Genomic DNA, 6211 nt, shown 5'->3' with positions numbered 1-6211 from the left:
TCAAGAAATCCGTTCCCATGACAACAGTTTTTAAACAAATACAAAATTTTGTGAATCAAGTTGCTCTCTCAAGTTATTTTTAGCATTTGAGTTGAAACTTTGGACATATGATTGCTGTGTTATGTAATCAACACTTTGGTGAGTTCTGGTGGCAATATATCTGTTGCCCTGGCAACCGCATTTTTATACAGATGTATTAGTGGAAAAATGAGCAGAGAAAATGGGACTCCATCAGGATTCGAACCCGAGACCTCCGGATTGCTAGCCGGGTGCTCTACCGACTGAGCTATAGAAAGTCCTAGTACAGTGTTCGTTCCAGAAACCCTTAATTCTCAAGGCTCGAATGGTCAGAAGCTATACATGTAGCAGTGTGTATGTGTGTGACACACACGCACGCACTTAAACCTGACATAAACCTGAAGGGTGATTTAATGAGAATTTTTTTTCTCCAACAAAAATGCTCCAAAAACACTCCCTGCAATCCCATTCTTGTCAACCATTCTATGCCTAATGCTCTGGTATACCTGAGCACTGACTCTCAGTTGTCCATCTTTTCTAAAATAAACAGAATGAACACAAACAAAATTGAATCTCTTGTATTTGTACCTTTGTAGTAGCATACAGTAAACATATGCAGGCTTTTTTACAGCTTGCAGCTTGCATTCAGCAGAGTGCATACAGTCAATCAAGAATAACCAGTCATAGTACATTGTATTCAGTACTGTAGCATAAAATGAAGAATATCACAGTAGTTCATGTACTGTGTCAAGTAAAGTTTTTAAGACGCACGCATTGGCGGGACAGTTGGGTCAAAGCCAGGTCAGATGCCAAAGACTTGCGCTGCACATTTTGTCCTCACTCAAACTGGTTTTTCCTATGCACATGCAAACAAGAGTGCAAAAAAGCACATTTAACTCACACTTTTTCTGTGTGTGAGTGGGTGTAATGTGCTTTGTTCACCAATTGGCAAATCAGCTGAAGGGCTTTCTTCTGCCAGTGAATACAGATATCCTAGTCCCCTTAATCCCTATTGTTTCACCATACCCTTTCTGATGGAGTGAGACACAATGTTATTAGCCTGAGTAGACTGGCTAACTTATAGTTAGGTCAAATTTTCTGAGTGATGATGAGGAGATGTGGCAAGTTACAAAGAAGTACCTAAGTACGTAATGATAGGATAACATTATGTTCCTGGCGACAAATGGCCATGCTGTTTGCCTGAGACCTTGTGCACCGTAGAATTTTGGTAACTTGGGGGTTGGACTGCGGTATTCCTGAGGCCTCCGAAGCAAAAACATTCACTGTGTCCTGAGACTTCGAGCAGATGAGCAGATGATTCAGCAAATTGTGCATGCCTGATGTACATTTGTGTATGATCCTAATATGGCGGGCCATCCCATACATGGCTGGCCCAGCACAACGCAGCAGCCAGAGAGAAGCGATGGAAGAAGCGGCTTGGAAACACCTCGAGTGTCACCAAAATGCTACAAGAACTTAATTGGACCACTCTGGAACAGCGCAGAGAAAATGACAGGCTAATTATGATGTACAAAATACACAATAATCTCACTCCTCTTTCAGCACAGGACTATATCATCAAACAGGCTACTCAGTTAACGAGAGCCTCGCAACCACACTCCTATCAGGTACCATATTCGAGAACTGAATCGCATCACCATTCGTTCTTCCCAAGAACTGTAAGGAACTGAAATTCCCTGTCGTCAGAAATTGTTTCAGCGCCATCTGTGGGATCATTTCGAAACCGTCTAACGGTTGATCACAGTGGCTAGTATTTTCGTCAAATTTTCTATGTGCTTGTAAATATCTGTAAATAAATTGTATTATAATGTAAATAGCACCAGTCTGCAAGAATCTTCAGTCTATTGAAGGAGGCAGACTTAATCAGAAGAAGAAGAAGAAGAAACAGTAGAATGTGATCTCGCAAACATCTTACAGCATTTGTAGTGATAATTATTATTTTTTTTGATGGCCGTAGTTTGCTCGCAATGACATCATATAGAAGTTGAAACACAATAGATGTCTGTCGCATGAAATATCAAAAAGTGTCACATGTGCGCTGTACACACTTGAGTGCATTGTTGAGACATTGTTTGTCCTCTAAGATGGCCTCGAAATTGGTCATTAGTTAAGTTGTGACGTCAATGCATGAGGTCTATATCTCACGCCTGATCAATATTTTCATTGTTCGATGGCACATGTAGTTGACCGTAGAAAGGGGATGCATGTACCGCTTGACTGCTTTAACACAGACGGATTACTAACCTGTCCGTTCTCTGTCGACCTGCAAAAAGAATCTCATATGGGGGGCATTGAAAACTCTCAGAGAATTGCAGGAGGAACAGGTTAACACGATGAGGATGCGCTGATTTTGCTACAACACGCATTTCCCATAGACCCCTGCCCGAGTATACTCGGGACTTGTCCTCAACGGGTTAAGCATAGGGTCTGTTCAAGTGCTTTCTTTCCAATCCGTTTTCTGTGCAATGAATGGGACAAAAGACAGGATGTACAACTCTGATAGCAACAACAAAACCTACAAAAAATCACACCCCCTAATTTTATGTGAGGACTCAAAAAAGGTGGAATCTCAACAGAGTCAATCTTGAGTTTTTCATGTTTTCTGAAAGAGCTATTCTTGTTCTAAATCATTTTTGTCCCCGCCGAACGAGTTCGAGCAGGGGACTATGAAACGGGCTCCGTACGTGTGTGTGTCTGTGTGTCCGTCCGTCCGTCTGTGCGTCCGTGTGTGATCAAAATGTTCAATTTGCTACTTCTCTGTCATTTATGAGCCAATTTTGATTCTGTTTGCTTTATATGATAGCACTACATGGGAGCTTTGAAACTTCTACACAGAATTTCAGTTGTGACCTTTGACCTTGACCTTTGACCTATATTGTACATTTTGCTTGAAAATGCTACTCCTTCGCCATTTCTAACCCGATTTTGATTCTGTTTGCTTTATATGATAGCACTACATGGGAGCTTAGAAACTTCTACACAGAATTTCAGTTGTGACCTTTGACCTTGACCTTTGACCTATATTGTACATTTTGCTTCAAAATGCTACTCCTTCGCCATTTCTAACCCGATTTTGATTCCGTTTGCTTTATGTGATGGCACTAGGTGAGGGCTTCAAAACTTCTACACAGAATTTTTTACCTTTGACTTCTTTGACCTTTGACCTTGATCTTTTTACCTATATTGTACATTTTGCTACTAAATGCTACTTCCGGCGGGGACATTACCCACCGCGTAATTTCTACTTTTCCTTGTTTAGTTTTGGATCATAGCATGGATGGGAAAGTGTGTTTTCAGCAGTTTTTCTACAACCTTTTTTTTTGGGGGGGGGGGGGAGAGTAGAATGATCAGGTATGTCTCAGAGGCCCCTTTTCATTTCTTGAAATCCTTTGCACACTCTTCATTTTCGAGTCTAATCACTTTTGAAAAGATAATGCTACTGCTTTGAAAGTAGGCATTAATCATGGACAGAATGTGTTGATGATTTTTAGCTTAATCTGATAATCTCTTCATTGTTGTTGCTCCAGTGGTTTACATCCTGTGTTTTGTCCCTTTCATCGCACAGCTAGCATGGCTTGGTAAAGATTAAGCATTTGAATAGACCCTGTACTTCAGAGCCTCTGTTCTCAGTTTACACTTTTCCAGAGTGTGTGTTTTCTTTCCAGTGTTTAGAAAGGTTAGGGGAGTCCATTTGAATTGAGTTATACATCATTTTAAAACTTAGAGTCTATTCTTTCAGAATCTACCCTTTACTAAAAATCCATATCTGGCAACTTTTTGTTGGTTTTGTGATCCAGGGTCACGTATACAAATTATTAGAATTACTTTGAAATTAACAATTCCAATCTGAATTACAGAGAAAAGGCATTAACAGAAGGAAAATTGCACACACCCTCAAATATACTTGTATTTAAAGTTCATATGATTCAAAACAACTTTAAACTGTAGAGAATTTTTCAAAAAGATAAGCATTGTTGTTAGGATACCAAGAGTTAAAGACAATTGCAGTATTAGATAGACAGGTGTTGAAATTAATTGTAGCCATTTTGCCACTTTATTCACATGGAAGAAACAAGTATGGGACGGTGGTGACCATATTAGTTTAATATTGAAAGTGGACTAAATTCTTTTCTAAAGAGAGTCCTGAAATACACCCTCATAACCAAATTTCTGTAATATGAGACACAATCTTAAAATTTTAGTTCACTTGTAATCTGTAATCTTACATTTTATTACATATGCCTAGCCTTTATAAACCACTAGACAGCTTGAGGAGAGTGACAGCAGCAGTTATGACCCTGAATCACAAAACCACAAAAAAGTTGCCAGGCATGAATTTTTGGGAAAGGGCAGATTCCTAAAGAACAGACTCCTAGCTTTAAAATGATGGATACCATACTCAATACAAAGGGAATTTCTAAAATTAAATTATCTAAATACAGTACTCTCCGCATAATCGGGTAGGCTCGGGCAGAGCGTTTCTTACCCGATTAAGCGGAGTACCCGATTAACAGAAGAAGACGTCTCATTCACATTGGACACACACAATGTGTATGTACATGCATTGTACACTGCACCAAACACCTACACTGTATGCTTAACACGCGTGCTTGTAAGGCACATTCGGAGCGCAAGTGAAGTGTGTTCAGCTCATGTCTGTCTGTGCAATTGTGAGTGCCAGCTACATGTGTAATATTCGTTTATGTGTGGCAAGTGGAATCGGTACTGGTACATGTGTTTTCATTTTTGATCACTCCCCAAATGATCGTCTTCTTTGCTTAAAGCAGAGAATGCCATTAGCCGTGGAAAATTTGACATTCATGATTTCTTAAAGTGTCATATTTTCGATAAAATATGGGTAGAAATTAGATTAGAAAAAAATTATTTACCCATTTATGCGGAGAGGCAACCCGATTATCAGGTAATTTTAATGTGCATTGGAACTGAGTTTGACATTATACTACCCAATTAAACGGAGTACCCGTTTAAGCGATACCCGATTACGCGGAGAGTACTGTACTGGAAAGAAAGTACACAGTCAAAGAAAAATGTTTAATGAGAAAAGAGCCTTTCAAATTTAGGGTCTATTCAAGTGCCTAATCCTGATCAAGCACAAGGAAGAGATTATGAGCTTAAGCTGAAATTTCCCACACTGTATGAGTACACTCTATTCTTAACTATTCCCAAATTTCAAAGCAGTAGCAGCTTCCCTGCAAAAGTTATTAGAGTTGAAGGTGGAGAGTTTGTAGAGGGTTTTCAAGAAGTAAAAAGGGGCCATTGAAAATATACATAATCACACTACTCTACTATAAATTGTCTTTTTAAAAAAATGAATAATTCACAATTTCCAAGTCATTTTACGATCCCAAATGGTACAATTATGTAGAAGAAAAGCTGCTCTTTCAGAAAAAGAAACAAAACCTACAGATTGACCACGCTGACCCAATTCATCTATCTTGAGTCCTCATGTGAAATTCAGGTGTGCAACTTTTTGTTGGTTTTGTGATGCAAGGTCACAATTAACACTTACCATTATGATCTATCTTAGGCCTAATTGCTGCACACCACATACTGCTATCTGCATTGAGTGTTTGAAAAAAAAAGAAAACAACAGAGAGTAATTATCAAAAATCCATCAGTAGTCTTCAAGTAGATCAGTTGATTAATGAGACTTTGTTAATAGTACATATGTAAGTGCTGTGATCTGTAGCCTGTATACTGTTATTTATTAATGTATTTTATTTATTCACAACATCTTTTAACAGGGACATTCTGTCCAGTTCTGCTGATAACCAGCAGACCTGCTTTTTAAGGAAACCTGTATACAGTGCGCATAGAGCTTTAAAGTGAAAAAAAAAAACCAATGCAAAATACAAAATACAAAGAAACATAAAACAAAATATATGCAGTGTTTACAAATCATTCTTTAGAACTACATTCACAAAGGATGAGAACTATCATGGGTACAAAATACACGTAGGTACCAGCATAGTATTACACAGATAACTCAATACAGTGTCAGATACACAAAAATATTATCTTTCTGTACTTGGCAGACTAAGATCATAAGGTATAATGGTCAGAGGTGTTTCTTGAAAGGGGTAATGAACTTGGTGTCTGCACAAGAAGGGGTAACTTTTTATATAGCATTGGACTGTAATGAGAAAAACTA

This window comes from Diadema antillarum, unplaced genomic scaffold (assembly GCF_040938485.1).
Source record: "Diadema antillarum isolate AM-2024a unplaced genomic scaffold, OU_Dant_1.0 seq00000331_RagTag, whole genome shotgun sequence".
Classification (NCBI taxonomy): Eukaryota; Metazoa; Echinodermata; class Echinoidea; order Diadematoida; family Diadematidae; genus Diadema; species Diadema antillarum.
The sequence above is the reverse complement of the archived record's forward strand: the minus strand, read 5'-3'. Positions refer to the sequence as shown.